Source organism: Nymphaea colorata, chromosome 2 (genome assembly GCF_008831285.2).
Source record: "Nymphaea colorata isolate Beijing-Zhang1983 chromosome 2, ASM883128v2, whole genome shotgun sequence".
In the NCBI taxonomy this organism is placed as follows: Eukaryota; Viridiplantae; Streptophyta; class Magnoliopsida; order Nymphaeales; family Nymphaeaceae; genus Nymphaea; species Nymphaea colorata.
This window is the reverse complement of record NC_045139.1, coordinates 28,288,342-28,300,633: the sequence shown is the minus strand read 5'-3', so window position 1 is coordinate 28,300,633 and position 12,292 is coordinate 28,288,342. Positions and strand designations below refer to the sequence as shown.

Here is a 12,292-nt window from a genome sequence, read left to right as displayed (position 1 = left end):
AAGCACCTGACAAGCACAACAGCATTCGCCCAGACCAATGTCAGGAGTCATTGGGTGCATGGCATCCCCAATCACAGTCACCTTTCCCTTGGAGCGCTCATGACCCTAGAGCTTCGTCCATGGCGACTTGTACCTCAGAGGTGAACACATTATGGAGTTTAGGTCGGTGTGTTCTACGATACTCACTGCTTCCAGTATTGCATTATTGTATAGGATTGACAAAATAAGAACCACCAATCTTCCATATTGTGATCAAACTAAATTTTGGTTAGATAGTCTCTAATATGTAAACAATTCGTTGTTAATAAGACCATTTATGTGTGTTTATCTAAGCGTTATGGGAAAGTTAGGGGGGGCATCTGATCTCCTTGGCTTATACATGGCTTGGTGACTAGATCAAGCTCATATTACTCTAATCAATTCATGTTTCAATAAATTAAAAGACAAATAGGTTGTGTGGTCGTGGTTCTTATACCTTGAGGGCTAAAAGAAAGTGTACAGAACCAATAGATCATTCTCTCATCACAAGGCAAGATCCCAAAACGAGAGCCATTGCCAAGAACTGAGCAAACCGCGGTTCAAGCCCATGGCCTTCAGGCTAATGTGCGACAGTGTGAGACCTATTATGGATGAGCTTCATGTGAAGACAAGCCCGGGATGCCCCAGCCGCTTGGCAACAGCAGAGTTCACACCATCACAACCTATCAGCACCTGAAAGTTTACAAAGAACATCCCATTAGACGACGTTCGGAGAGAGTCATGGATATCCAGCTGAATCGGGCAAGAACCGGTTTGTATCCAGATTCAGAAGGGCAAGACCTTTAAATCTAGATAATATATGTTTGGTTGATATCTAAGCAGCGTGTAGTCTTATGACTCTTTAAACATCTGAAGCAATGAAAAGATATACCTTAGCTCCAATAAGTGCTCCATCAGCCACATGGATCGGACATGACTTCCCATCTTGTTCTATGGATACCACCTTGGATCCAAACCTGATGGTCCCATCCGGCAGCTGCTTCCATAGAGTCTCCACCAGCATCTGTCAGCTTACACACCCCACTTCAACGTCATTACTGCAAAAAAGGTTGTCCCCTCGGTTATTTATTAAACCCATGTTTTCTTTGGGCCGCCCAAGTTAGGCTGCTTTATTTTCATCCGGATGTACCAATATAATTGATGCTCACTCGTTTTTTCACATAATAATTTCGTATGAAGAATTCCATTTGTGACATCTAGAACATGACGATCAGGAAAGCTGTTTCGGCCTTCCGGCCACGAAATTTCTTTCAAATAATTTCCATTATGCATTGTGCTTCAAATGTCCAAAAGTTGATAAAATAGTCACAAAAAGAACACGTCTAAATTGAATTGTATTAGTTTGTAGCAAAATCCAATTTGACTACAAACTTTTCATGATTTTTGGGGTTATTTTGAGCAAACCCATATATATATATTATAGGCAAAATAGATTTTCACTTCTACAATCCTCGACAACTGTAGCTGCATTATGTAGCTAACAATGGGTTAACCCACACTCATGGTTAATAAAAGCCATATTTACCCAAAAAGAGTTAGAGAAGAAGAAAGAAAGGAGAGGCGGATATGAGGGAGGCCTAGTGGGTTTGACCTGGTATAACCATGGTGGCCTTCCCATAGGTTTATACCCAACATTTTCTTACCTTTCTCCAGACCTGGTGAAGGGTAAGTCTGTTACAGTTTCTCCAGTGACATTGGAAGTGACCGTCAACCTGCACAAAGTTATCCAACTTATGAACTTAGGAAACAAACAACATATTTTATGTAATCCAATGTCTGTGGAGAATTAAAGTTTTCGTCAGAATATCTTTAAATACTTATAGCAAATAGTAGTAACAAATTACACTATAGCTCCAACATCATTAGTGTCATTAGATTCTAAACATCGTCTGTTTTCTCATAACTGAGACTTGAATAAGTGTTCTTGGATATATACGGACCAAAATATTAAGATTAGTTCCAAAGTAGAGAAAAGAAGATTAAGAAGGAACAAGTGTAGCACCTGCGAAGTTGGGTGTGGTGTTGTCTAAGTAGATCCCCAACACCGAAAGCGTCCATGGCTTTCGAGGCATTGCTCCACTGTGTGAGAGCAAACCCACTGTCTCTCAGGCTATCGGCCGACTCCAGACCAAGCTTCTCAATCCAAGTCTGGATAGCATAGGTACCATATTCAAATAAAGCTATGTGTATACACACACACACACACACACACATATATATATATATATATATATATATATATATATATAGAGAGAGAGAGAGAGAGAAAGAGCGAGAGAGATTTTAGACTTGTGAAGGCCTAGGGCTGTTGCAACACCTCCAATCCCAGAACCAACAATCACCAAAATCCTCAGAGAACTCCAGAAGGAGAAAGGGAGAGAGAGAGTGAGAAGGAATGAATCTCGATAGAGAAAGTGAGAGAGATACAGGGAAAGTGTCATCTCAAACGCCATTTTATTTCAGGAGAAGCAAAGTTGCAACGAATCTTCTCAGAGGATGCACAACACTGCATCAGAAGAAAATTGTTTTCACCGATGGTCAGTGTTAGTGCCATGGCAGGCCAAAGCTGACCCCGTCAAGACCATGTAGGGGATGGTGTTAAATTGTCTGATTATTTAGGAGGCCTTTTGGCTACAACAATGTTTGTTATTGAATATTCTTCAATCTTTAAAGCAGATTCATAAAATAACAAGAAAATGTTAACATCGTCAAGCAGCCCCTTATGCTCCATAGAGAGAGACAACTCAAATAATTCAACTCTAAGCTTAACACCCAATTCTATAGTAGAGAATTTGAATCCGTATTCTAAGACTTGGACAGCCATAATTTGTTTACTTACCTATGGTTTCAAAGGAGTTTAACTTTCAGCAAAGAAAACCCACCCCGTGTGGACCCACTTATATAAATTTCCACTTTTTGTGTGGACTCAGCCATTTAGGATAAGATTTACCCATGAAAATATCCATCGAACCACAAACTACATGACATTCAGTACTCGTTTTTAGGGAGTGATTGATTATTCTAACCAACTGCAATTAGAGAATCAGAGATTTGATTTCCTCGTCATCTTTTGAATCCATGGGATTGAGGATCTAAAATCTTGAGTCTAAGATCCCAAAATGACATATCACTCTTTGTCGTAATCGAACGGCTGATCTGGAACACCTCCTTTCTTGGCCATTGGTATCGTGCAACCATGAGAATGGTACCCATATAACATAGACAAAATAAGTTCCCGAGATTTCATCTTGCTCTTAACTCCTAGTCAATGAGCAGAGATTCATTTTATTTTTGGGTCTTTTTTTTTAGATCAAACCTTTCAATATCTGGGTTGTAAAAGATTGGTGATTCACAAATATATAAAAAGTTTGATATCTGAAAAAAGAAAAAGTCACACTCTCACATCATCAGGGAAAGACTTCCCAAGTTTAACTCTACCAAAATAAACCGCGTTAAAATAGTAACACAAATCTTCAGATTATACTCAACTTGCAACTTTGATTTTTCCCTTACTAAAAACAAATTGCATATGTGTGTGACAAAAAAATCAAAAAGTCGTCGTAAGCACTTTTTTTGAGGTACAAAGATTTAAAAGCTGAAGAGCTGCAATTTGATGAGGCCTGGTGTCTTGACATGTAACTCAAGCTTACATGTGACAAATGATATTTAAGTCACTTGTATTAAATGGTCAGGCTGGCAAGAAGTACTAGATTTTAATTGAGAAAGCGTTACTGAGCTAAAAGAGTGGGGAGCCCTATATATAGAAAACTTGTCAGTTTGTTGTGAAAAAAGTTCCGTGAAGTTTCATTCAAGAACCACCAATAAATGTTGGATCCCCTTTGAAAACAGATTTGCCTTTCTGACCATCGACTTAAAAAAGCGATCACATAAAAATTTCATGATCGTGTAGCCTCGCTTTTCACAATGAAAATTTTATATAACAAAATCGACTTTATTTTTGGTTTGCACAATTCGAGAATACATAAACTTCAGAAAAAAAATCAGCCACAAGCTAACAAGATTGAGAAAACATGGAAGATTTCATATGGTAAAAAAAATGAATAAAAGAATGTGCTGCTCCGTCAGTTAATTGCACAATAGGTTACATAAATAAGGTCAATTTCTCTGAAACTAAATACCTACAAGACATAAAGCCACGCAAGAAAACCGGCCATCCTTCAGAATAAAAATACAAATTTCGGGTTAAGAATTAAAAAAGACTAACAACAAACATGAACTTGGGATCATGCATCGAGGAAAAGCATAAAGTATTTTTAATTACTCAAAGATGATCAACCAGCTATGCAGCTACAGTGCCAACAGCTACATTAACTGAACCATGAGATCCACGACCCCTTCCACATCCACGTCCCCTGCCACGACCGTGCCCTGCAATAGTGTGAAACAAGCCAGGCAGTGTAAATTACAAAAAGCACTTTTGGAGCAAGACTATTTTTGAAGTTAGCAGGATGCACCTGCACCACCCCTACCATAGACGGGTGCTTCATCATTAAGCATTGGTTTCATGATGGGTATCAGCTGGGCCACCATAGCTTCTCCCACGTCCACAGTAGCCACCACGCCCATGACCGTGGTTGTATCCTCGGCCTCTGTCCCAGCCACCATTCACATGTTCACCGCCAGCATCACCATTTCCTGCAACCCATTCAATAATCAGAGACAGCATACCAATAAAACACTACAGACTTGAGAAAATTAAAGGGACTGCCTTTACCTCTCCCTCACCCCCGTCCACGAGAACCATGACCTCTACCACCTCCACCTGGAGAGGCCTCTGAAAATATTGAAGCCTGTAGAGACTTCTATTTAACTAGTGTTCGAAGCACACAAGATAGTTTATACCTCCTCCATAATCAAAGTCATTCAATGGCTTGACTTGATCTGCAGGTAAAGGTGGTTGGTATTTGCATAAGAACATAAATGTATTGTGAATTCAAGGAGCAAATAATAATCAAAGCCATTCAACATCTGTTCGTTTGCCTACTTAATAAATGAAGAAATCCCAAGTATATCTGACAAAGAAAGTTCTTCACATCCATATTCCTGGCATGAACTTAATGCACCATCTTCAGGATGGAAGTCAATTGCAGAGTATTGCATTTAGACAATCACAAGCATGGGGATAACAACATCCACGACCACGACGACCAAACCAGAGCAAGAATAGCACACCGTTAAATCATGATCTCAAAACAAAGTATAGGCGCATAACCAAATATTGATATAAAAAGAAGTGCCACATAGTAATTTTCAAGCATGGCTAACTAAAGTAAACCACACCATGTGTACAGGTCAGCTTACTATTCCGAGTGGTTGGTGTAGTAGAATAGGCTTCGACTGTTTGATGGACCGTGGCACCTCCAATGCCATGGGCCTAAGAATCATGTGTGCCAGCTGAAGCATGCACAGTTCCAAAAGGTTTGTAGGAATAGTAATTGCCGTAATAACCAACCATGCGAATGGTAACCAATAGGTTTGCTGAACAGTTCATAACATGATAGGTTTGCTGAACCACGGACACCAAAAAGCAAAAAGCAACATCCCCACTTTTTCCACTATAACATTCCAAGTGTTGACAAAAAAGAAAAACGCAAATAATTTGCAAAGGATGGTTGTAGCTCGTAAAGAGAGGCGCAAAACAAATGAAAAAATAAATTTATAAAAGGCCCCAAAATTTTGGAAAAAGGTGAAAAAACAATTAATTTCTGATCAACAAAAAACGTAAGGAAAAAGGGAACAAAGCTGACCGAGAGGAGCAATTGTTTGGAGTTTGGATAGTTTTCAGTTCGGTGCTCAATGTTTCAAGGCAAAAGATAAGGTTCCTCCAATCAAATAGGACTATAGAACTAACATACATGTGATGATGCATAGACCTTGAGTAACAGTATGAACAACTTTCTGAAGATGAAGCAAGAAAATGTTGTGTTCCAAACATTCTTTGGAAAATTGGCACACCATGAATCAAAATACATGGGATCAAAGAACAATACTACGTCCAACGCTTGTTATCACTTGAAGGATTACTAAAAGAGGAGGAGGAAACACGTTACTTATTCACAGATGCATAAGGTTTGCTCTATTCTATTATTACCCGTACCTTCAGAAACCCACCTTCCTGCACCAGCATACCGACATAGGTACGGGGACGTTTCCCTTGTGACCTATATTTGAAGACATCTTACTTTTCTTATGCAAGCAAAACTGTGGTTTCATCTCCTGCTATGGTAAAATTAATGACCACCCAAAAGAACATGATATATTCCTAGTTTATCATCCAACGAATAATCAGTATCACATGCAACTGCTTGGACAAGGGACCAGAAACCAAAGGATTTCAACCACCAAATTCATTCCAAAAAAGACACCAGTTATAGCTAAGATATTTATAGGAACCACCAACTTTCTTCAACCATTATATTGCTTCCAGAAGGTCCCTTTCCTTTTTCTCTGTCACAAAAGCATAACTCAAGAAGTAGCCAGCAACAGAAAAGTTAGGAATCTCCAGACATTTTCAAGTCATAGACACAGACCAAGACCATTACATAGACATGTCAATTACATCTGAACTCTCACATGGAACACTAGGTTGCAACAAATCCATCTTTGTAGTGAGGTGATAAGTGTATGACTCTATTCTAAGACTAACACCCACAAATAGAGTACGTTTTAGGTCGCCAAACGTAAACCTGCTTTTACCTACAGAAGGTGATGGTGTGAAGAACCAAGAAAATGGTAGCCCATGTCATTGACATTATAAGACAGTCCAGTTAGTGTGCGTGTAGAAAAGGTAAACCCATCAACAGTACAAATGTCCATGAAAACCCAGTTAATATGGTCTTGAAACTCAGAACAAACATGATTGTAAGATTGATGATGAGGACTTGGCTGATTTTATTTCTGCAACAAGCTGATTTAGAAGCTTGAGCCCAATAGAATAATGACCTGATGCTGCCTGAAAAGAGAAACCACATATGCTTAAGTGGCATAGACAGTAAGTCTGCAAGATGGATAAATGGTCATATATGATACACTGCCAACTGCCAAATGAAGTCAGCATGGCGCACTACTAAAAAGCACAGATGAGGCATGCATAAAATTCCAGTATAAAAGGAAAACAACATTGACATCCCTGCAGCTTGTGTAGGCACATGTATTCGTTTGCCATTTTGTTTTTCACAAAGACTTGCAGCGAAACTTAGAACGAAAATTTTCTTATGTTGTTGGACATGCTGGTAGACATGTGTTGAAAGCACAGCCGCACACTGACTTGCCAAGAATATCCAAAGTTTCATCAGTGCTGTGAAATTTTATGACAAGCTTAGAAGATATAATGCATAGCCATTTAAATGTGAGCCTCAACATTGTTGACAACAAAAAAGAACAAAAGTGCAGAACCAAAACGCCGCTAGTGAAAAAGGTGTAGGAACAAAGAGTTGAACTCAAGTATAAGAAAGACAGCCAGGAATGCACCAACCAGTAAAGGAACAGAACCAAAGATGTTTCAGAAGGCATTCTCAACTGAAACAGAAGAACCTTTTGTAAAATGCATGAACTTGGTACAAGAAACAACAAGGTACCCATTGACAAACCAAGATGAGCCATAGCACATTTTGTACAGACTTTCAAGTACTAGTCAACTTCTAGAACTGCTTGCTTTTTTTTTATTTCATCAGCATAATGAATACTTCTCAGGAAACACAGCATAATATATCTGTCTATTATAAAAATAATCACCTTTCCTTCTAAACACGTAGTAACATGCAGTACATGTTAGGTACTCATGTATTATTGTTATATGAATCTGCATATTAGACTCCGTGCTTTCTTCTATCTTGTATTTACTGTTAACCCTTCAATGGAGTTACTCCAAACCCCATTGTTATATATTATTTTTCCATGAACTTAAACAATTATTTTTTATATCTTCGTAGTGAGGAACTCTTTTTACCATCTTTACCTTGCTGGTAAAGAAAGAACCTTTCCTAAAGAACCACTTTTCCCTATACAAAAGCTATTTGTATTAATACGTACATGACCAAATTGGTATCAATTCCAGAATTTCAGATAAATTAGAAGACAAAAAGATACTCGAACAGTTCCTAGGCATTCTCAACTATGCCAGACCCTATATCCCACAACTACACCATCTAGTTGCTGGCTTGTATGCTAAGTTATGACCCAAAGGGGGTAATATTCTTCAACCAAAAGGATATAGAACAGATTAAAAAGATCAAAAATTTAGTTAGTAAATTAAAACCACTTACACTACGAACAAGCTATGCTGATTGTATGGAACACAGATTCCTGATTCATTCACAAGTTGTTCTAGTCTAGAGGATAAATTCATCTACTATAAACACAGCATCTTTCGGTTCCTTACAGTAGTAAAATTAAAACAACAAGAACAGTCAGGTACATATGTATACTATATATTGCCAAAAGGTATATTTCCTTTGATAGGTAAAGATTATTTGCGATGAAGGTTTGGTACTAATAACTTTTTGGTGAAGAGTCTGAGTTCCTCTCAGTCTGTGTTCTTTTCATTGCTTCCACTATTATGGGGTGCCAAGTTTGTGGAATTTACACAAAATCCCATAGAAACTATTGACATGTAAAGAAGCCATTGTGTTTTATTGTCAATAAGCACTAAATAACAGGACTGCCAAAGAAAATATATTTGTATATCCACTTTTATTATGATGGCACCCCATTGTTCTATGATTTGGGGCCAAAGTTGGGGATCATGTGCTGCAGTATATCAATTTCATTTTCTTGGTTTAGGGTTCTTACCCTAATATTATTTTCTATATCATAATAGAGTTCTTCGTCTAATGTGATTTGTTTTAAAGACTTCAAGTTACTCCTCAAAATTTTGGAGCATCATCTGAAACTAGGAAGCCTATAAAGCAAAGATGAAGAAAATATGCGAAAGAAAATTTTAGAAGATCTAAAAAATATTTCTTAAGAAAATCAAAGAATAAAGCTCCTTATCTAAATAAAGATAAACATGCCAGAAAATATGATAAACAAAGAAATTATAAAAACAAGTTAGGTTGTATTTTTTGTCAAGAAAATACTCATTTAGGAAGCTGTTGTCCCAAACTTCTAATTGCTTACACAAAAGAAGCCATTCTTGTCAATACCACAAACCAATAACTTATTAATGTAGGCGAATATGCTAGTGATACAAAATCAATTTATTCCATAATATCCATAGAAGATATAGAAAATACAAAAGATATAAGTTCTAAAGAAGAAGATTATTCACTAATAAATAAATTTACTAAAAATAAAACACTAAATTTCCAAACATATGTTTTAGATGAATTCTTAGAACTCTATACTTCTAACAATGAATGAACCAGATTGTTACCACAACTGGAAATTCAAGGAAGGAAATCTAAATAAACAATGTTTCATATGTTCAAGATTCCCAAGTATGGAAAAAAGGTGGAAATGTTATTTATGTCACAAAGAAATCCATAGACTTTGCTTAACCATTTTAGAACCAAATGTTGATTTACCTATATCTTTCTTAGGTGAAACTTTCAGAAGGAGACGTGACAGTGCCTCGTCAAGTAATCATAACCTTCAACTAGAAGAACTAGCTGAAATTCCAGAAGATCAACAAGAAAGAGGACTTCGTCAAGTCTTAAAACCCTGAAACCCTCTACCACCATAATGAGTGGAGAAGATTACAGGGCACATATACTTACAATAGAGAACTTGCAGTGCCTGTTCTAGAAAATCAAATAGAAACTATACCTTTGCTGAGTGCAGAAGGTATCAAAACACTTAAAACTCATGGATACATTCTGATCCACATAGCTTTAATTGTTGTAAAAATCATACCTCTGCATAGGTGAAATACAGGAGCAAAATGCTGCAATGCGGCATTATAGGTACCCTATAATGCCATGGAGAAAAATATTACCATAGTATCTCTGAAATTTAACAATGAAGACTTTTTTCCTGTTTCGTGTAATTGTGCATGAAACTTTACAATGGCTTCACAGTCAGTCCGAATAAAAAATTGTTTTCTGAGTATGAATAATACAAAAGCTTTTAAGGAATAATAAATAGCTAGAAGCTCAATATCAATCAAAGACTAGAACAACTAGAAAATGACATCTCTGTAGGAGTTGTTGACGGATCTGGGTGTATGGGTCCGGGTCTGGACCCGATCCAGTATGTCCTTGTTAGGGCATACTTATATCATTGTAAACCCTAATCTTAATGTTCTTAATGAAATCTTAAGAGAGAGAGAGTCTGGTCGCTAGTGGGCACCAGTTCCTCCTTGTCTGTGGTTTTTTTCCTCTTGTTGAGGGTTTTTCAATGTTACATCATGTTCATCTTATTCCTTTGTTCTTGATCTTCGTGATTCTACATGGTATCAGAGACGTGAAGTTCCGGCGTGGCTGATTTGAGTTCTTTGGTTCTGTTGTGGCCGTGTGAGAGGGAGTCTCGTGCCGGCACTGTTCATTGCCCATCGCCCGACGGTTCGTTGCCCGACATGGTCATCGCCTGACGCCGTTAGAGTTCTGGCGTCTCTTTCAGCGACGCTCACGACGCCGTAGGAGTCCCTCTACGCCATCTGAAGTCCCGGCGACAGACTTGATGCCATCTGGAGTCCCGACGACAGACTCGATGCCATCTGGAGTTCCAGCGACTCTCTGCTTTTGCCCTGCTTGCTGTCGTTGCCAGTTGCGTCGCCTGAGAACGCTGTTGCCGTCAGCGCCACCAGCTGCGTCGCCCGCGGTTCTCTGAGTCGTTCTACAGTACTCTGTTCGGTCCCTAGTTTTTGACCAGATGCCGCTGGAGTTACGGCGTCGCCTAGTGCTGATCTCCCGTCGTCTTCCCACTTCTTCGTCTGGTGTCGCCTAGTGCTGGTCTCCCGTCGTCTTCCCAGTTCTTCGTCTGCCTGCCCAGGCCGACTCTGCCTTGCCTGCTACCGTGAGGTTTGCCGCCAGCGTATCGTTGTTGTTGTTTACTTTTGTTCTCTTTGTAGTACTGGTCTATAATTATGGCAGCGTCTTCCTCGTCCACTGTCAACACTGATCACTCTGAAATTGCGGCTTATAGAACTGAAAATGTTCCCATTCAAGTCACTACTATTCGCCTTACCAAGGAGAACTATCTCCCGTGGTCAGCCGCTATGACTATGGGATCGCAGGCCGTGGTCGGATTGCCTATATCAATGGAAGGAAATCTGAACCGGTAGAGACAAGTGGTGAGTGGGACACTTGGTTTCTTGAGGATAATCAAGTAAAAACTTGGATTGTCAACTCTGTTTCCGCTGATATACAACCCCTTATTCTTCGGAAGAAGACTGCTAGAGACATGTGGGTGATTTTGGAGCAAATGTATGGCCAGAAGAAAACAGTTATCCGGACTTACCAACTAATGACGACTGTCTATGGAATTCGACAAGGGAACTTATCTATTGCAGATTATTATGGGCTTTGAAAGCAAAGTGGGAGGATCTTGACTATTATTCTGATATTAATTGGCATTGTCCTCATGATCAGACACTTTATGTTGCTAAAGAGTGGGAAAATAGGGTATTCCTCTTTTTAGTTGGTTTAAATGATGAGTTTGAAAGCGTTAGAAGCCAAATTCTGAATTCAGGAGAAGTGTCTAGTATTGAAGATGTGTATTCTCGTGTTGAAGCTGAAGAGCAGAGGAGGCTGGTTACATTTGGGGGAAAGAGAGATCTCATGTCATATAATGAGAGATCGGCTCTTGTTAGTCGGGGTCCTGGAGGCACTACTAGATCTCTTCGTAGATGTGCTCATTGTAAGAAGAATGGTCATACTATGGATTTCTGTTGGGATCTTCATCCAGAGAAAAAGAGTAACAAAGGGAAGCCTTCTTACAGGAAGCCAACTGTGCCTGAGGAGACAAAATCTAGTGGAGGAAAGATCTCTATCTCTGCTGAACAACTTCGGGAACTGAGGGCTTACTTGGGTCGGCTCGATGTCAATCAGGTCGAGCATCAGATGAGACAAAGGCTAACCATGCTCTTGCCATTGTAGGGGATAAAGGTAACTCTTGTGTAGGGGAATGGATTGTGGATAGTGGTGCTACTCACCACATGACAGGTAACCCTAAATTGTTTCATGAGTAGTTGTCTTCGGGACGGGAACGAGTATCTCTTGCAGATGGTTCCTCTACCTCTATGGCTGGAGAAGGGAGTCTGTCCTTGTTAGACAAATTTCATGTGCGAGGAGCA

The 12,292-nt window shown here is 39.1% G+C and overlaps 1 long non-coding RNA gene across 1 annotated transcript; it reads right to left on the bottom strand.

The window, feature by feature from the left end:
• Nucleotides 1-242: 242 nt before the first annotated feature.
• On the bottom strand, nucleotides 243-2,155 carry LOC116249140 (uncharacterized). The gene is made up of 4 exons (XR_004171099.2): nucleotides 2,042-2,155; nucleotides 1,683-1,751; nucleotides 911-1,076; nucleotides 243-711 (listed from the first exon to the last, which is right to left on the bottom strand). It is a non-coding gene; the product is annotated as an uncharacterized LOC116249140 (long non-coding RNA).
• Nucleotides 2,156-12,292: the final 10,137 nt, after the last annotated feature.